Source organism: Colobus angolensis, unplaced genomic scaffold (assembly GCF_000951035.1).
Source record: "Colobus angolensis palliatus isolate OR3802 unplaced genomic scaffold, Cang.pa_1.0 Scaffold137, whole genome shotgun sequence".
NCBI lineage: Eukaryota > Metazoa > Chordata > Mammalia > Primates > Cercopithecidae > Colobus > Colobus angolensis.
Window position 1 is genome coordinate 5,649,000 of NW_012114455.1, and position 20,918 is coordinate 5,669,917.

At 39.8% G+C, this 20,918-nt stretch overlaps 1 protein-coding gene across 6 annotated transcripts in view; it reads left to right on the plus strand.

Annotated features, from left to right (window-relative positions):
• Positions 1-20,918, plus strand: part of APLP2 (amyloid beta (A4) precursor-like protein 2) — a 73,983-nt gene that overhangs the window by 936 nt on the left and 52,129 nt on the right. The window contains exon 1 of one of the 6 annotated variants that reach the window (XM_011934689.1): positions 1-71. The exons of the other annotated variants lie outside the window; for them this stretch is intronic. The gene's annotated coding sequence lies outside the window, so the exon portion shown is untranslated. The remainder of the gene's footprint in view (positions 72-20,918) is intronic. 6 annotated transcript variants of the gene reach the window in all.

Genomic DNA, 20,918 nt, shown 5'->3' on the forward strand with positions numbered 1-20,918 from the left:
CTGCCGCCCTGGGCCGGGGCGCGGACGCGCATTTTTAAGTGGCGTCCGTAGACCGAGGAAACCCGCTCTGTGTGCGTTGACCGCTTTCGTGAGGGTTTCAGTGAGTAGGGAAGGTGCTCGCGAATGCGTGTAAACTCTTGGAAATATCGTCCTCTTTCGGTGTCAGAATTCCAGCAGTGGTGTGCTTCGAGGTCGCCCCCTGAGCATCCCCGCTGCGAGAAAGGCGAAGCGGCTGGGCCGGGGGCGGGGGCGGCCGCGGCGCGGGCCGGAGCGGGCAGCCTTGGAGGAGCCCTGCCGTGGCCCAGGGAGACGGCGGGCTTGATCTTTACTTCCCTTCTCGAAGTAGTGCTTGAGCTGCTGGACTGGAATGTGTAGTTCTGGTGTCGTTTATTTCTTCTCCCTCTTCGCTCTTTTAAAAATTACAATTGGTATCTGCCTACTTAGCTAATTTCAGAGAGACCTGAAGACTGGATTTGATTAGGCATTAATTGAGAGCTTTCTTTTAAAGACGTCAGGTTTAAAATATGTTTACTTCTACAGAATGTTCAAGTATTTCCACGGGTAAAAATAAATCTAGTAAAAAGCCTCTCTGATGGAACGGCTTAAAACCTTTGTATTCATCCTGTTTAAAGCTTTATGACTGTGAAGGTAAGAAAGGAGTTCAGGTTTAAGGAGAAATGGTTAACGCTTATCTACAGAGGATTTTGGATTGCGATTGTTTCAATGTCCACACAGTGGTCAGAGTTGTATCTGTGATCCCTGATATGATGTAGCATGAAAACAGCTAGGTGAGTGAGATGGGGAGAAGAAATAAAGGATTTTGTATGGAAGATGGGACTTCACTAGTGGGTCGGGTGTCAGAAACCATCGTTCACACTCGCACCCCGCTTCCCACTGGTATGAGTAATTTCAGGCATTAGTGAATTCACAGTAAAGGACTCCGCAGTTTTAAGGAATTCATTAATACTTGTGCAGCGAGAAAAAAATAATAACAGAATTCGTTGTTGTGTATTAAATTTGTTAGCCACAGCGTCGTTCACTTGAAAAGTATGACTGAAGAAAGTAGGAATTAAACATTTCTGAAAAATGGTTTTATGGTACCTCCTGTTCTTTGGAGCTGTATTTTTGCTCACACTTACTAAATGATCTTTCAAGGGCCCTTTTGTCAAGCTATCAGAATTTTATTCACATGAATATGATTTGATTTTGTTTATTTGCTGTCAGGCAAGGGACTGTGGAAGCTTAATTTAGATGAGAATGGCCTAAATCAGGATGTCTTTGGGAAGGCCCTGATTGAGATTAGCCAAAGGGATTCTGGCCAAATCCCTGATCAAGTTGCTTGGCACAGAATTATTGATTGGCAGATCTTTAGTGTTGCTTGGTGTTCACTGAATTAATCTCTTACACCTGTTTAAAAAAAAAACACCACCACCTCTGGACTCAGGGTCACTTCCTCTCTTAAATCCGACACAAGTTCTCCTGTGTGCATGCTCCCATTTCTGACTGAGACAGTATTGTGCTGAAATCCCACGTACTCTGCAGTAGATGACTAGGCTCCTCAGAACCGGAACTTGAGTGTGTTCTGCCACATTTGAAAGAAAGAAGGCCATTTGATTGCCAATTTTTAGGAAACTTAAATCCAAATTAAAGGATGACAACTGAGGCAGAGCCGAGAAGGCTTTGTGTTGGTATTTCTGACAGGTGGTATGGGAGATGTCTAATTGTACCTTGGAGAGAAACCTTGGTGTGCTTCTGATAGGAATATCATCTTTTTTTTTGAGACAGAGTCTCGCTGTGTCCCAGGCTGGAGTGCAATGGTGGGATCTCGGCTCCCAGCAACTTCCGCCTTCCGGATTCAAGCGATTCTCCTGCCTCAGCCTCCCAGGTAGCTGGGATTACAGGCGCCCGCCACCACGCCCAGCTAATTTTTGTATTTTTAGTAGAGACAGGCTTTCACCATGTTGGCCAGGCTGGTCTGGAACACCTGATCTCAGGTGATCTGCCTGCCTCGGCCTCCCAGGTTGCTGGGATTACAGGCGTGAGCTACGGCACCCTGCCCATTATTTTTATCATAACTGCATTTTAAAAATCTTTTGACAAATACGATAAACTTAAATTTTATCAGTTAATTCCTCCTTTTGTAGAGGGAATTTGTTTTACCATCTAAAGCCGGGCTTTCCCAGGGTGTAGCCACAGGCCACGTGTGGTTATTGAGCCTGTAGGGTGACCAGTGTGGCTGAGGAGTGAATTTTTCATTTTATTTAATTTTAATTAATTTAAGTTTACATTTAAAAACTGATTCAGTGATTGGAAAACTTTTAACTGAAATGATTTGGTTGTGCGAATCTACTTTTTAAGTGTACATTTTATGAAATCTAAATGTAGATCAAGTATTATGAATATTTAGCTTCTTAATTGAGATGTACTGGAAGTATAAAATACACACTAGATTTTGAAGATTTAGTAGAAAAATTAAAATCTCAATTTTTGTATTGACTAAATTGAAACAATACTTTAGACATGGGCTAAACAAAACATTAAAATTAATTTCACCCATTTCTTTTAACGCTAATATGGTTCCCAGAAAATTTAATACTATGTATGTGGCTCACATTGTATTTCCATTAGATGGTGCTGATTTAAAATTTTGCTTAAAGTTGGTTCTGCATGTTTTTATTAGCACAATTTTTAAAATATATTTTTCCAAATAAAGTCTTGCTGGAAGTTGGCCCAACATGATCTTAAATATTTTTGTTAGAACAATTTTGAATGTGTTGATTTTTAAACTTTTTCAGTTAAAAATGTTTTACTTAGAAATAACTTTAATCACCAGGCACGGTGGCTCACGCCTGTAATCCCAGCACTTTGGGAGGCCGAGACGGGTGGATCACGAGGTCAGGAGATCGAGACCATCCTGGCTAACATGGTGAAACCCCCTCTCTACTAAAAATACAAAAATTAGCCGGGTGTGGTGGCGGGCGCCTGTAGTGCCAGCTACTTGGGAGGAGAATGGTGTGAACTCAGGAGGCGGAGCTTGCAGTGAGGTGAGATCACCCCACTGCATTCCAGCCTGGGCGTGGTGGCGCGTGCCTGTAATCCCAGCCACTCAGGAGGCTGAGGCAGGAGAATCACTTGAACCCTGGAGGTGGAGATTACAGTGAGCCGAGATCGCGCCACTGCACTCCAACCTGGGCGACAGAGCAAGACACTGTCTCCAATCTTATAAAAAAATGCAAAAATTGTACAATTTTCATACTCTTTACTCAGATTCACCAATTGTTAACATTTTTTCTAGTCAGCATTTGCTTTATCTATTATTGCATTTTTGGCCAAATTATTTGAGAGTAAGGTGCATACATCATCCCCTTTACCCCCAAGAACTTCAGTATATATTTTCTAAGAGCCAAAGACATAAGTCTTAGTACAGTCATCAACCTAATGAAATTTAACATTGATACAATACTTGGATATTATATGTTGTCGGTTTTCTAGTTTGTTGACCCAATCATGTTCTTTATAGCATTTGAAAACGTGTTTTTTTTTTTTTGTTTTTTTTTTTTTGAGGCTGGAGTGCACTGGCGCGGTCTCGGCTTACTGCAACCTCCGCTTTCTGGGTTCGAATGACTCTCCTGCCTCAGCCTCCCAAGTAGCTAGGACTACAGGAGCCCACCACCATGCCCGGCTCATTTTTGTATTTTTAGTAGAGACGGGGCTTCACCATGTTGACGAGGCTGGTCCTGAACTTCTGACTTTGTGATTCGCCTGTCTTGGCCTTCCAAAGTGCTGGGATTACAGGTGTGAGCCTCGGCACCCGGCCCCTTTCAAGATTGTTTAATTAATTGTATTTATTCTTACTAAATTCTCAGGCTTTTGGATTTTCTTTCTAAAATAACAGAAGAATTCTATAGGTAGTACATATTCATTGTAAGAAATTTAAAAGTACAGATAACGAATAAGAAATGAAAAATGACCTAAAATCATATTACCCAGGGAAACCTTACTGTAATGTTGTATACCCTTCTATTAATAGATACATCGTGTACATAAATTTTATAAAAATGGCCACTGCATATTGAAGCCAGCACCTAACAATTATTATTTAGAATTATGCTAACATGAACTACTCAAAGAAAATAATGTTTTCTGTGTGACAGAAAGTAAGGATAAATCTTTGTACAGTAATTGTAGTTTCCATGGAGGGGCTAGTTGAGAGAGAATTCTAAATTGCCTATAATTCAATTTTCATGGGTTGGTTTTTAGATAGATAAACTAGATTACCTTGAAGCTTAATTAAATTTAGTGTATTGTACATTGATTTATGGCCTAAGATGGAAGGTGGACTAGGTAGGCACATTCAAGTAGAAGTGAGTTCCAGTCCTTTGTGTCAAGTACAAGTAATAATTGCTTTTGCTGAGGGAATTTTTCTTACATAAGCATCGTGAAGTCTTTATTTTTATTTTTTATTTTTTGAGACGGTCTCACTGTTAACCGAGGCTGGAGTGCAGTGGCATAATCATGGCTCACTGTGGCCTCAAACTCCTGGGCTCAAGTGATCCTCCTGCCTCAGCCTCCCGAGTAACTAGGAGGACAGTGCATACCGCTACACTTGGCTAAGATCTTTTTTTCAAAATGAGGTCTTTCAAAACATAACTGTAATCTGTTTGAAGATGAAGATTAGAAAATCACCTGACTTCTCATTTGTAATTCATCCTACTGGTATTTATTAAACCCGTTACATGGTTCTGTGCTAGGTGCTAAACAGTGCAGTAGTAGAAACAAATGTGGATAGTGCTTTTTACTTTGCGAAACGCACTTGTGTGTGATTTCTAGGCCCTAACCCCAGAGATTGTCATTGAGTACCTCTGGGATGCTCAGTTTCAAAAGCTCCCTGGATGATTCTAATGTACAAGGAGAGAAAAACAAAACAAACTCTTTGGGTAAATTATCTACATAAGTCCCTAACAGTCTGGTGAATTCAGTATTCTTATCCCTACCTAAAAAGGGAGTCGGTAGAGGCCAAGGGATGAACATCACACAGCTCGACTAGGGGAAGGAGTCTGCCCGTCCTATTTAAGCCTATTGCTCTGTCCTGTCAGCGTGGTTCATGTTTGCCTTTTGGGTGTGGATTTCTTTTTACTCATGTCTACCTGTCTTTCGCATTACCAAAACCTGGTATGAGTGTTTCCCTTAAAAGGAACTAATTTCATACAAGTTCTGATATATTATGAATTAATGTAAACCATATGGTTAACAGTGATCCTTTAAAGTATGTAATTACAGGGGACTTTGCTGTTTTACATTTTCCATTGATTTTTCTTTCTTTTGCGTCATTCAAATGATATTCACTGATTTTTAAAAACTTTTTGGGCCTTTTTGTTTGTTTGTTTTGAGACGGAGTCTCACTCTGTCATCCAGGCTGGAGTGCACTGGTGCCATCTTGGCTCACTGCAACTTCCGCCTCCTGGGTTCAAGCGATTCTCGTGCCTCAGCCTCCTGAGAAGCTGGGATTACAGGTGTGTTCCCCCATGCCCGGCTAATTTTTATATTTTTAGTAGAGGCAGGGTTTCACCATGTTGGCCAGGCTCGTCTCGAACTCCTGACCTCAAGTGATCCAGCCGCCTCAGCCTCCCAAAGTGCTGGGATTATAGGCATGAGCCGTTGCGGGCCCAACTCTTTTGTGTCTTTTTATATTATGTTGAAGTTCTCTTTTTTTTAGTAGTAAGCTGTGTCATTTTTGTATTCTGACCTACAATTTTAAGAAAAGAAATTATGGCTCCCTGTAGAGATTTTTATCAAAATCAAGGTGTGGGATTATTTGGAAGAGAGAAGGCTGCCAGCACCAGATACTCAATCAGTGGCCAGTGACCAGTGTGATGAGGGTAAGATTGTGGTCCAGAAAAATATTACTTAGTATGTGGAGTGGGGCACTTACAGGTTGCTTAATTGAGCTGTCCCCACCCCCCTTCTCCCCTGCCTTCCTTGGGTGCACTCTCCTAGTGGTTGTGGAATTGCTGCTGCAACACTAGGGGACATGCTCTGATACAATAATGTCCAGAGGAGGAAGAGATGGTCTCTTCCTGTATGTATCTCCTTTTAAGAGTGAATAAACCTTTCTCAAAGCCCACCAGCATAGGACCCCTCAGGTGTCACTGGACAGAAGTGTATCAGATGCTTCTAGCCAAAGCAAGCCTTGGCAAGGGGAATGGTACTGCCTCCACAGACTTACACTTCTCAGGGCCTGCTTTCTGAAGCATGTGGCCAGGAGGAGGAGGGTGCAGCCTCGAATCAGGTTGGCTTATCAGATGGTGATACCTCTTAACAACAACAACAAAAAGTTGGGCTTGGTTGGAAAAGAAAGCTGTGGATGTTGGTGAGAATCCAGTGTCTGCTACAGGGGTGTTCCCTGTCTGGGAAGTTATGTAGCTGGGGTGGCTGGAAGAGAAGGAAGTAATGTCTTCTGAAGAAATTACCTGTGGGTTAAGTTAGATCTGAGACATCACAGTGCATTTGTTAGATCTGAGATAATGCTATCATTTTAAAGGGATAATGCTATCCAAGACAGAATGACTAGAATGGTGAAGAATGTGAAAAATTTGACATAAAATGTGAATGGACTGTGAGGGAGGTATTTCGCCTAGATAAGAAAATATGAGATTAGTGGTGGTAGCAAAGATCGTTAGTATTTTCACATATTTTATGCTTGTCTCTGGAAGGCTAAACATGTAACTTGCTTAGGCTGAAGCAGGATTTTTACCCGGAGGGGTGAGCTATTAGAGCTTTTATTTTACTCCCTTTAGTTATGAGCATTCCCCACATAGGATAATTAAACATGTAAAAAAGACCCTATGTCCAGGCCCCAGTTTTGTTGAATCTTATTTCTCATGTATGTTTTAGCCTTAAAAAAACCCCACTGGATACAGAAATATAACATTACCAATAAAACCCTCATTTGAACTTTCAAGAAGTAACTCTTGAGGTAGGAGTTTACATTTCCATTCATGTTTTCATTACATTTGCTTAGGCTGTTGTTAGAGTTGTAACACACATTTATCAACACATAGTGTTAATTATTTGTGCATACTGTGATGATTTTAGAAGGTAAGAATGTCAAGCTATTTGAACTGAAAGTAAAGATAGCCCCTTACTCAGGAAAGTGCCAGCCACTCTTGCTGCTTCTACCCAGTATTGAAAGCACTTGAGTATTTTTGAGCTTTTCAAAATTTAAAAGTACACAAAAGAAAAAGAAAAACAAAAAGCTCAGTTTGTTTTTGTAAATGAAACACTTGTGTAACTACCACTGAGGTCAAGAAATAAAACACTGCCAGTGTCTCCTTTCCTTCCTTGCTCGGGAGTTAACTGCTCCTCTGACTTTATGGTAATTACTTTTTGTATTTCCTTATAGTATTACCTCCCATGCATTCATCTGTAAACACTGTAGTTCAGTTTTCCTTTTTTTCTTTTTTTTAGCTTCATATAAGTGGAATCATTCAGTATATATTTTTATGCATTTGGTCTCTTTCACTATACACATTTTTGACAGCCACGTGTATTGAGTGTAGCTGTGGTCACTCATTTCCGTTGCTGCATAGTACTCCATTATATGAATAAACCTCAGTTTGTTCTGCTGTTGATGGACGTTTGAGTCGTTTCCAGTTTGAGGTTATTAAGATAATGCTGTTCTCTCTGTGGTTTGCTTTTTCATTCTCTTAATGATGTCTTTTGAAGAAGTTCTTAATTTTAATGTCTAATCTTTTAGTTTCTTCTTTCCTTTTTTTGTTTTTTTTATTTATTATAGTAGGTGCTTTTTGTATATCCCATTTGAGAAGTCTTTTCCTACCCTGAGGATATAACGATAGTCTCCTGTATTGTCAATGAGGAACTTTATTAGTTTGCCTTTCACATTTATTTGGAGCAATAATTTACCTGGATTTTTGTGTAGATGTGAAGTTAGGGGCCGTTTCATTTCTGTTTATGGATAGTGGCCTGCACCATTTATTGTCAAGTCATCCCTTCCCTTCTGCTTGGCTCTGTCACCCTTGTAATCAAGTATCTCCCTTTGTGTGAATCTGTTCCTGGGTTCTCCCTTCTATTCCATTGATCTCTTTGTTTATCCTTGCACCAACTCCACATTGTTTTAATTATTGTATAATAACATTTTATATTTACTAGATCAAGCTTTTCTACCTGCTTGTCTTGAATAGCATCTTAGCTCTTCCCGTAACCCTTTTCTTTTCACATAAATTTGCCACATTTTACCAAAACAGCTTCTTGTTAGGATTTTGGTTTTGCTTTGGGTCTATAGTTGAGTTGGGGGAAAATTGACATTTTTCAAGTACTGAGTTTTCCAATCCAGGAACATGGCATGTATTTTATTTATTTATTTATTTATTTATTTTTGAGACAGGGTCTTGCTCTGTTGCCCAGGCTGGAGTGCAGTGGTGTAGTCTCTGCTCACTGCAACATTTGTCTCCCGGGTTCAAGTGATTCTTCTGCCTCAGCCTTCTGAGTAGCTGGGATTACAGGCACCTACCACCATGCCTGGCTAATTTTTGTATTTATAATAGAGAGGGCATTTCACCATGTTAGTCAGGCTGGTCTCAAACTCCTGGCCTCAAATGATCCTCCTGCCTTGGCCTCCCAAAGTGCTGGGATTACAGGCGTGAGCCGCTGTGCCCAGCCCATGGCATGTATTTTATTTAGGCCCTCTATAATTCTCCATTCAATGTTTGGTAGCTTTCTGCATAGAGATCTTGTATATCTTTTGTTAGATTTATTCATAGGTATTTGGTCTTTTTTATGCTATTATAAATGGCATCTTTAAGATTTTTTGTTGTTGGTTTGTGCGGTTGTGGAAAATGCAATTGCTATTTTTCAGATTGACCTTGTATCCAGTAACCTTGCTAAACTTGTATACTAATTATAATAATTTATCTGTAACTTTGAGTTTTTCTGAGTATATTCTGTGAATTGTGACAGTTCTATTTCTTTCCATTCAATCCTTGTAACTTTTATTTCTTTTTCTTGCTTTGCTGCCCCATTTAAAATGTTCAGATAGAGATGATAGTAGCTAGTATCTTAGTCTGACTTCTCTCAGAGGGAAACTGTTTTTACAATTTATATGTTACTTGTAGTTTTTTTGTAGATACCAGACCCTTTATCAGATAGGGAAGAGTTCATATTCTAGGTTTGCCAAAGATTCTTGTCATGAATGAATGTTGAGTTTTTTTAAACATCTTTTTTTGACAAGTATCAGATGATCATACGAATTTAATTTTGATAGTGCAGTGTGTAAGGAACTTTGCATTCCTCAAATGAACCAGACTTGGTTTATTTTCTGGATTTGGTTTGCAAAAATTTTGTTCGAGAGTTTTGCTTCCTTGCTAGTAAGTGAGTTTGACCTGTAATTTTTCTCTTTTTGTAATATACTTGTCAAGTTCTGATTTCAAAGTTAATAGCCTCGTAAGTTTTGGGGGAAGGGAGCATTGCCTTTATTACTATTATATTTTTTGAGACAGAATCTTACCCTGTTGCCCAGGCTGAAGTGCAGTGGTGTGGTCTTGGCTCAACCTTTGCCTCCTGGATTCAGGTGCCTCCTGCCTCAGCCTCCTGAGTAGCTGGGATTACAGGTGCCAGCCACCATGCCTGGCTAATTTTTGTATTTTTAGTTGAGATGGGGTTTCACCATGTTGGCCAGGCTGGTTTCAAACTCCTGACCTCAAGTGATCCACCCACCTTGGCCTCCCAAAGTGCTAGGATTACAGGCATAAGCCACCATGCCTGGCCAGACATTTTATTTATATAGGCGCTTACAGATTGATTAATTTGAGGTCTAGGCTAACGTGTGTTCCAGACAAAAGTTTTCATTCTGCCTGGAGCCTGAGGACACTAGCAATCCAGGATCTTACTGTAAGTTCCTGGACTGTGATGACCATAAACTGAACTCTGTAGAGTCATGTCAGTTTCTGATTTATCTTTCTAGATTCATACGCTTTGAGCTACAAACTCCAAACCTTTAAGTTCTCCAAGTTATTACGAAAAATTTAGAAAATACAGTTTTGGCCAAAACAAAAAACAAACCCCCAAAAAACAAAACTGCAGTTTACCCTTCAGATAAAAAACTATTTTGTTTTTCTGGTTTTGTTTTCTGTGCCTCTTCACTACTCTGAGTAGATTTCACCTCGTGTGTGTATAACCCATTTTTTTCTTCATTTAACATACTGAATAATTTCCGGGCCATTACATATTTTATGACGTGTATAGCTTTTTTGGGCTTCACCCTTCATGGTTTGGGGCTTTCGAACACCCTGCAGTTTGAAATATACAACATTCATCCCTCTAAATAGCTATTCATACTGTGAATTTGGATTTGAGTAAACTATTATGTGAACATTTTGAGTTATTGCATAGGGATTTTGCCTACTAGCCAGTGATTGGATATTTGCAGTAGTATTGAACTGTTACTTGAATATTTTACTGCATTTTGCCCTCATTTTATAAGAGTGATAAAAAGGAGGGAAAAATATTTATTTTATTGATAAGAAGCACATGGTGGTAATTGGTGCTTTTTTGGTGTTTTTCTAGGTAGTTTCTTTGAACTTATGTAAATACTCAGTGGGCTCAATTATGTGGAAAAAATTAAGGATTGGCTATAAAATGCTGGAAATAAATTTTCAAGGGCATTTTTCCCCCTAAAACACTGGAAGTAATTGGGATCTGATAAATTACTATATTGCTGGTAGCAGAATCCCCAAATGGCATGCATATGTTTGCAACTTGTTCAGGTTTACAGAAATATACCTTATGTGAAAGTAGAGGACTGCCTATTTTGTGATTTATTTGATTCTTTTGTAACTGAACATGTAAGTTTCTCATTTTTCTCTAATGTAAACAGCATACTGTGGATATCTTTTAAAAAAATCATTGTAGCTATATCTCATTGGCATTTAAAAGAACCTCTAGAAAGGACTTGATTGAAAGTGGAAGACTGTGGTCATTGGTTCATTTGAGGCTCTTCATAGTCATCATCATTAGCAAACATTTATGAAATTGCTATATGCGGGCATTGTGACAGAACAAATAACACCATAGCTGAAGGCACCACATGGTTCCTAAGATGATATAATAACTAGAAGAAACTTTTTCTGTTGGAGAAATGGTAGTCAGCACTTTTCCCGTCTTCTCATACAGATTTTATTAATTTAGCCTTTTAATTTTTGTTACTCAAAACCTCATTTTTTTTGTTTGTTTGTTTTTGAGACAGAGTTTTGCTCTTGTTGACCAGGCTGGAGTGCAGTGGCACGATTTTGGCTCACTACAACCTCTGCCTCTCAGGTTCAAGTGATTCTCCTGCCTCAGCCTCCTGAGCAGCTGGGCTTACAGGTGCCAGCCATCATGCCAAGCTGATTTTTGTATTTTTAGTAGAGACGGGGTTTCACCTTGTTGGCCAGTCTGGTCTTGAACTCTTGACCTCAGGTGATCCACGTGCCTCAGCCTCCCAAAGTGCTGGGATTACAGGCATGAGCCACCTCATCTGACCTCAGTTTTTTATTTAATTTTCTGACTCTGCTTGTGCTTTTAATACTTTCACACTGATTTTCTGCTTCTCAATAAGGAAAGCACGCTTGATCTGGTCACAAACACAAAACAAATGGAACCACCGTAGGCCCCAATGCCACGTGTTTTGTTTTGGATAACCTCATAGGAACTCCCGGTCTCCCAGCATGGAGCCCTCTAAGTCAGCCTGGGCAACGCCGCTGCAGGTGTTGGTGCATTTGGGACAGCCTAGTTTTGTTAGAGGCTGTACTGTAGGAAAGCCTGTGACTGTGTGTCAGCCTCATTGCCTATAGACAGCATCCCCAGAAAGAGGTGGTGGAAGCTTTTCATATACAGATTTTAAAAATCTAGCTTATCTGTTTTCTTACTGATTTATAATGTTTCCTTCCAGATGTTTTACACTTGTCAGCCACAAGACGTAAGCATTTTCTAAATTGAATAGCCTAAAGTCCACAGATCTTTTTGTGTGTCTGGTAAAATACACATAAAATATATTAACCATTAAAACTTTTCTTTTTGAGACATGGTCTCACTCTGTTGCGCAGGCCAGAGTGCAGTGGCACAGTCATAGCTCACTAGAGCTTCGACCTCCTGGGCTCAAATGACTCCCGCCTCTGCCTCCCAAGTAGCTGGGACCACATTTTTTTTGTGGAGATGGGGACTTGCTCTGTTGCCCAAGCTGGTCCTGAACTCCTGGCCTCAAGCAGTCCTGCCTCGGCCTCCCCAAGTGCTGTGATTACAGGTGTGAGCCACCAAGCCCTGCCTTAAAACATTTTTTTGTGGTAAGAACACTTAACATGAGATCTGCTCTTAAATTTTTAAGTGCACAATGCAGTATTGTTAACTGTAGATAAAACGTTATACAGCAAATCTCTAGAACTTGTGGATCTTGCAAAATGGAAACTTTATACCTGTTGAACAGCAACTGTTTTTTCCTCCCTTCAGCCCGTGTCAGTGACAGTTCTTTGAATTTGATTATTTTAGATATCCCATATAAGTGGAATCATGCAGTACTTGTCTTTTTGTGACTTGTTTATTTTACTTAGCATAATGTTCTCTAGGCTCATCCATGTTGTTGAATGTGGCAGGATTTAAATTTTTTTTTTTAAGGCTGAACAATATTTCATTTTATGTGTATATTGCATTTTCCTTATCCATTCATCTCTCAGTGGACATTTAAGTTGTTTCCATGTCTTGGCTATTGTCAGTAATTCTGCAGTGAACTTGGGAACGCATCTGTCTGTCTGGGATAATGATTTTAATTCTTTTGGCAGTATATGCAGATGTGAGATAGATGGATCATACGGTAATTCTACTTCTAATTTTTTAAGAACCTTCATACTATTTTCCATAGTGGCTGCACCATTTTTTCACTAGCAGCATATGAGTTCCGATTTCTCCACATCCTTGCAAATACTTATTTTTATAAATATAGAGCCATTTTAACAGGTGTGAGGGGATGTTTTAATTTGCATTTATTGGGTAATTGGTGATATTGAGCATCTTTTCGTGTACCTCTTGGTCATTTCTGTGTCTTCTTGGAGAAATGTTTATTCAAGCCCTTTGCTTGTTTTCTAAATCAGACTTTTGGGTTTTTTTTGCCTTTGAGTTTTCTGAGTTCCTTATATATTTTGCATATTAATTCTTTATCAGATGGAGGGTTTGCAAATATATTCTCCCATTCTGTAGGTTGCCTTTTTACTTTATTGTTTCTTTTGCCAAAGCTTCGTATACGCTTTTTAGTTTGACGTAGTCCCATTTATCTAATTTTACTTTTTTTATTACCATTTTATTTTTTATTTTATTTATTTATTTTTGAGATGGAGTCTCACTCTGTCGCCCAGGTTGGAGTGCGGTGGCATAATCATGGCTCACTGCAACCTCAACCTCCAAGGCTCAAGCAGTTCTCTCACCTCAGCCTCCAGAGTAGCTGGGACCACAGGTGTGTGCCACCATGTCTGGCTAATTAATTTTTTTGGTATGTGTGTATAGATACTGGTTTTGCCATGTTTCCCAAGCTGGTTTTGAACTCCTGGGCTCACGCGGTACCTCTGCCTCGGCCTTCCACAATGCTGGGAGTACAGACGTGAGCCACCGTGCCTGGCCATTTGTTGAGAATTTTATTATGAAACAAGATTGAAGTTTTAAAAATGCTTTTTCTGCATTTTTTGAGGGGATCATATGATTTTTGTCCTTCATTCTGTTAATGTGTGATATGCCACATTTTTTGGTATGTGTATGTTGAACCATTCTTGCATCTCAGGGATAAATCCCACTTGATCAGGTGTATGATCTTATTAATGTGTTGTCTGATTCCATTTGCTACTATTTTGTTGAGAACCGTTGCATCTGTGATCATCAGGGATATTGATCTATATTTTTCTTTTTTTGTAGTGTCTTAGTCCTATTTTGTTATTAGGGTAATGCTGGCTTCATAAGATGAGTGGAAATTAAACACACCCTTGTTAAACAACACTCTTAACCATTGAGCCAAAGAAGAAATCAAATGGGAAATTAGAAAATGTTTTGAACAAATGAAAACACAACATACCGAAACCCCTGGGATGCAGCAAAAGCAGCACTGAGAGGGAAGTTTATAGCAGTAAATGCCTACATTAAAAAATAAGAAAGATCTCAAACAGCCTAACTGTACCCTTCAAACTAGAAAAAGAATAAGCTAATCCCAAAGTGAGCAGAAGGAAGAAAATAATTTGCAACAGAATAAATGAAAGCAGAGTAGAAAAAAAAATAGAAAAAAAGTAAAAGTTGGGTTTTTGAAAAGATAAGTAAAATTGACAAACCTTTGGCCAGACTAAGAAATAACAGAAGACACAAAATCAGATATGAAAGAGGAGACATTACAACTGATACCACGTAAAAAGTATCATGAGAGTACTATGAACGGTTGTATGCCAAAAAATTGGATAACCTAGAAGAAATTGATAAATTTCTAAAAACGTACAAACTACCAAGACTGAATCACGAAGAAATAGAAAACTTGAGCAGACCAATAACAAATAAGAAGATTGAGTCAGTAATCAAAAACCTCACAACAGGCTAAGTGCGGTGGCTTATGCCTGTAATCCCAGCTCTTTGGGACACCGAGGTGGGTTGATCACCTGAGGTCAGGAGTTTGAGACCAGCCTGGCCAACGTGGTGAAACCCTGTCTCTACTAAAAATACAAAAAAATTAGCCAGGCATGGTGGTACGTGCATGTAATCCCAGCTACTTGGGAGGCTGAGGCAGGAGAATCGCTTGAACCTGGAAAGCAGAGGTTGCAGTGAGCTGAGATGGTGCCACTGAACTCCAGTAGTCTGGGCAACAGAGCAAGACTCCATATCAAAAGAAACCAAAAAAAAAAAAAAAAATTCCAACTAAGGAAAGCTCAGGATCAGAAGACTTCACTGGAGAATTCTAAACGTTAAAGAATTAACACCATTCCTTCTCATAGTCTTCCAAAATATTAAAGAGGGAGCACTTTCATTTTAACTATTTTTAAGTGTACAATTCGGTGGCATTAAGGACATCCACTGTGTTGTGCAACCATCTCCGCTGTCCATTTTTAGTACTTTTTCCTCCAAACAGAAACCCTGTACCCATTAGACACTAACTTTCTATTCCCCTCGATCCCCCAGCTCCTGGTAATCTCTCTATGAATTTGCCTATTCTAGGGCTCAAGTAAGTGAAATCATAAAATATGTCCTTTTGAGTTTGGTGTATTTTCTTTAGTATAATATTTTCAAAGCTCGTGCATCAGAATTTCATTCCTTTTCGAGACTGAGTAATATTCCATTGTGCATATATACTACTTGTTCATTCATCTGTTAATGGACACTTGGGGATGTTTCTACCTTTTGGCTACTGCAAACAATGCTGCTATGAAAATTGGTGTAGATGTAGATGTGGGAGTCCCTGCTTTCGGTTCTTTGAGATATTTACTAAGAAGTGAAACTGCTGCATCATATAGTAATTCTGTGTTTAAATTTTTGAGAAATTGCCACAGTTTTCCACAGTGACTGTACTGTTCTACAGTCCCACTGACAGTGGACAAGGGTTCCAATTTCTCTACATCCTTGCCAACAGTTATTTTCCTTTTTCAAGTAATAGCCATCCTAATGGGTGTGGAGCAGTATCTTATTGTTTTGATTTGCATTTCTCTAATAACTAGTGATGTTGAGTATCTTTTCATGTTGACCATTTGTGTATCTTCTTTGGAAAAATGTCTATTCAAGTCCTCTCCCCATTTTCAAATTAGATGGTTTTGTTGCTATTGTTGAGCTGTCGGAGTTCTTTATATATTTTGGATGTTAATTAGATATGTGATTTGTAGATATTTTCTCTCATTTTGCAGTTTGTGTTTTCACTCTCAGTGGTGTCCTTTGATGCACAAAAGTTTAACTTTGATGAATTCCAGTGTATTTTTTTGTTGCTTGTAGTTTTGGTGTCATTTTAAAGAAATCATTGTGAAATGTAACGTTATGAAGCTTTTCTCCTAAGTCGTTTTCTAAGTGTTTTATAATCTTAGCTCTTAAGCTTAGGTCTTCTATCCATTTTGAGTTCAAAATTTTTTTTTTTTTTAATACTTTTAAGTTTTAGGGTACATGGAGTTCAATTTTGCATATGGTTTAAGGTAAGGGTCCAGCTTCACTCTTCTGCAAGTTGCTATCCAGTCTGCAACATTTGTTGCATCCCCATTGAATTGTCCTGGCAGATGAATTGACCATATATGTGAGGGTTTATTTCGGGGCTCTCTATTCCAAACGTCTGTCTTTATGTCAGTATCACACTGCTTGATTAGTGTAGCTTCGTAGTAAGTTTTGAAATCAGGAAGTATGAGTCTTTGTTCTTTCTCAAGACTGTGAGATTTAAGATGGATTTTTTTGTTTCTGTAAAAAAACGAAACAGAACGCTATTGGGATATGAAGTATTGCATTGAATCTGTAGATTGTTTTAGGTAGTCTTGTCATCTTAACAATATTGTCTTCTAACCCTCAAATGCCATAGAACTTTAAAGTTAATTACTGTAAGTTTGTAATTAACAGAATACAATTAATTTTAGTTTACACTATGGCTTTTGAGTGTAAGGTGTTTGAATTTTATTATTTTAGAGTAACTGTCATCAGCGTCCTCACTGTGATACCTAGTACGTAACCTGAAGTTGAGATTGAAGAACTGCAGCCTGCAGGCAGAATGTGGCCTGTCCTTGTGTTTTATTTGGCTGTTACGTTTGACCTTCCTTGTATCTTAAATTCAAAGTAAATATATCCATTTCCAAAGATCATGGGTTTTAACAGAAAAATTCCACTCCGGTTTTAAAGAAATTAGAACATTCTGGCAGCAGGGGCTAAGTAGCGGCAGCCCCACTTCAGTTGGTGAAGAGAGCCTGTGGTCTCCCCCACCGCCCAGGGGGCTGGGTGTGGGTCTCCATTTTTGTCTTAACCCTCCAGCTCCCTGTTCCCTGTCTTTGATGTAGAGGCAGTTGAGTTTTCAGCCTTTGTTGAAAACGAGGAAAAGAGAACGTTGCTTTGAAGTGATCTTTTGTAGTAAATATTTAACACCATGGCAGATTTCAAGTGAACCAGAAACCACATTTCATAGCAGAATCGCCCTGTGATTGGTTGGACTCCACCCTGCCCCTTATCCTCTTCTGAAGAGGCTTTCTTCTTAATACTATAGAATGCTTTTCCCTCTAGCCACTTCTCCCCACCCCTATTAGAAGAATTATTTGTGGCTTGATTAGCTTCCTCAGGATCTACATTAAAAAAAATCCCGCTGGGCTATCGTTTTGAAAGATTAATCTTGTGAATTGATAAAAGTCATTGAAACTCAATGTTGGTTAGTGTTGTTTTTAAACAACAGGAATTGTATTCAGGACAGATTAAAATCAGATTAAAATATTTTAAGTATTGCTTTTAAAAGATTAAATACAGAGCACAGACTCAAGCCTGATAAGCTCCCAGCCAAGCAGTTTTTATGTGTAGTTTTCTGTGTGTATGTGTAGTGAGTGAAGATGCTGAACTTGTCACAAAATGTGGATGCATGAGGCATATTATTGTAACTTGAATTCAGGTGGCCCCAAAATTACCCCATTCACTTAGCATAATTTGTTAAACTTGGTCTGGGTGATATCTGTAAGTCATCAAAGGAAGGAATTTTTAGGAAAAGGAAAGGATGGTTTGATTTTTCAGGGGGGAAAAAGCCATACAATTTTAAGAAAATCATTGTTCAGGGAAGGCTGCAAGCACTGGTAAGGAAACATAGAGTTTTTCCAAGAAGTTAGCTGAAATTGGGAGTAAGAGACCTCTGAAGAGTCTAGCTTTGGGAAAATCTCTGACTTTGTTCTTGACGTGATTGAGGAGTTCATGTACAGTGAATTAGCAATGAGAATCATCTAGGCATATAAACTGGAAGGAAATAAGAAGGTTCTTAGAGCAAGCAACACCAGATACTCAGGCTTGCTCCAGAAGTTTTCCAGGAAAAGCAAATGTCATCTTCTCTGCTTCACTAACTTTAAATTTTGAGACCTCAGGCAGTCTAGTCCATGAAGAAGACACTCCAGAATGACCGAGATCCTTAAGTTTTTAACAACATTTAAAATAATACGAAAAGTAAAATAAAATTATGTTAAAAACTTAAGTATCTCGGTCATAATTTGTGTCCTTTTTTTTTTTCTTTTGATACTTGTTCAGAAAGACTCCCAACTTATAATATTAATAATATACCTGTAGAAAATAGAGACTGCCTTCTTTTTTCACATTGCACAGTCTCCCTAGGCGGTTCTGCCTAATCTCTGGGCTTAAAATTCTTCCAGCCTGGTGATGAATAGAAAATCCATAATTGCAGCTCACATTACCCTCTGGAACGTCCATTCTCTTTTTTGTCTGGTGGACAGAAAATGCAGCACTTGGTAAGCTGTGAGTCCTTCCAGTGAGATGCACTCAAAACTGAAGTTTGTCAGTCTCCAATCCTCAGTCCCCTCCCTACAGCCCCTCTTCGATTTCTTTGGCTGTTAGCCTTGCCATTCTCCCAGTTGTCAGAATTAGAAAGCTGGACTCATTCCGACCCTTCCTTCATGTCCCCTGTCCAAGTATTTCTCGTTTGTCCCTTCCGTATTCACACTGCTCCTGCCTTTGTTCATCATCTTTCACCTGGATGAATGCAGTGGCTTCCTAACTGGCCTCCTGTCTATACTTAATCTTTCCTGATCACACCCTTCTACCCTCTGAAGTATGCATGGCACAGTCAAGCACACACTGGAAGGGAGGCCAAGCACAGTTTCCTTGGCGAAGAGTCGTGAAGGCTCAGCCCCTCTTCCCCCATAGCTGTTGCTCTGCTGTGCCAAGTCCGTGCATGCCTCTGTTACAGCTCTTCTCAGTTGCAGCATGCTCACTGCCTTCATGTCCTCACCTCACATTCACAGCGTGCACCTTACATTGTAATCCTGTTTCTCTACATTGGATGCTGTCTCAGGGTATATATGCTCCCTAAATACACATACTGAGTCTTGTTTACCCAGTGTGTTTGTTTACTAGAGCTGCCGTAACAAAGATGACACAAATGGAGTGACTTAAGCAACAGAATTTATTGTCTCACTTCTCTGGAGGCTAGAAGTCCCAGGTCAATGTGTTAGCAGGACTGGGCTCCTTCTGAAGGCACTAACGAAGGGTCTGTTCCAGGCCTTGCTCTTGGCTTTTGGCAGCGTAACTTCAGTCTTCACGTGGCGCTCCCTCTGTGTGCATGCATGTCTGTCTGTTCACATTTCCCCATCTCAGAAGGACACCAGTCATATTAGATTAAGGACCCACCCAACTCCAGTATGACCTCCTCCCAATTATATCAGCAGTGACCATATTTCCAAATAAGGTCACCCTCAGAGGTATTTGGGGCTAGGATTTCAGTAAATGAAATTTGAGACCATATTCAACCCATAAGACCCAGTGGCTAGTGTGTTGACTGACATAACTGTAAAGTAATCAAGTGAAATGATCTTTGAATAAGGGTCAGAATTTTATTTTCTTCAAAGTTATGTTTATGACAAATAAAAGCTTATGATCTTGGGAATACTTTCCCATCTTTAGTTTTCCAGTATATTCATTGTAGCTATTGAATTGTTGCGCCTCAAAAGATGCTCGTGGAGTATTCTAGTTGTTCTAACTCTGTCTTGATAGAATGCCACTTAGTTTTCAATACAGTTAACGTATGAATAAACTAACAAAGAACAGGAAGGAAGAGATACCTATGAAATCTTGAAGATGGAAAATAGATGCAGCCAGCAAATCAGAAAAGGCTGAGACCTAATCTTAGCCAGGAGGAGCCAACTAAAAGCACCCTCATTTGCAGAGCAAACTCACATCTGAGAGATGGAAAGCACCAGGGCCTCTGAAGACATGCTGAGGCCCCAGGGAACATAGATGAAACTAAACGTGAGCATTTAGCCCCCTGAATACCCCTCCTCACCTGGCAGTCTAGGAAAAGACTTGAGGTTTACTTGGGGACAGTGGGCCCAGCAGACTGTGAGGGACTGAGTAGTGAAAGTCTCCCTAACCAGGCCTGGGGCAGAGAACTGACTGAAGGATTCCTCCCTGGAGAGGCAAAGGCTACTCTTGACCTTGCGCATGTGCAGGGAACTTCCAACCATCTTCTTTTTTTTTTTTTTTTTTTGAGACAGGGTTTCGCTCTGTTACCCAGGCTGGAGTGCATTGGCGCTGTCTCGGCTCACTGCAAGCTCCGCCTCCCAGGTTCATGCCATTCTCCTGCCTCAGCCTCCTGAGTAGCTAGGACTACAGGCACCCGCCACCACACCTGGCTATTTTTTTTTTTTTTTTTTTGTATTTTTAGTAGAGACAGGGTTTCACCGTGGTCTCGATCTCCTGACCTCGTAATCCGCCCGCCTCAGCCTCCCAAAATGCTGGGATTGCAGGCGTGAGCCATCGCACCCGGTCCAGCCATCTTCTTAGTGTTCCCTTCTTAAATGCGAATTAGATGGCTTAGGATCACCAAAGACTTCAGGAACACCTGAACATGAATGAGAACAAAACAGGAAGAAAAAGCAACTTGAAGGCAATGCAGGGAATAGACAAGTAAAGACAAGTTCTTACCTCAAAGGAGAGAAGAGGGGGCATTACATCTATGAAATAATTGTTTGAAATTTAAAGACGTTCAGATAACAAAGGGTTCTTGGAAATTAGAAATGTGGAAGCCAAACTTTAAGACCCCAATAGAAATCTTCCAGAAGGAGAAAACAAAAAGAAACTAGAAAAGATAAATAGGAGGTCAATCTAGGAGGTCTAAGATATAACTAATGAGAATTTCAGAAAGAGAATAGCAGAAACACAGGACTCTGTGTCCAGGCCAACAGGGCCAC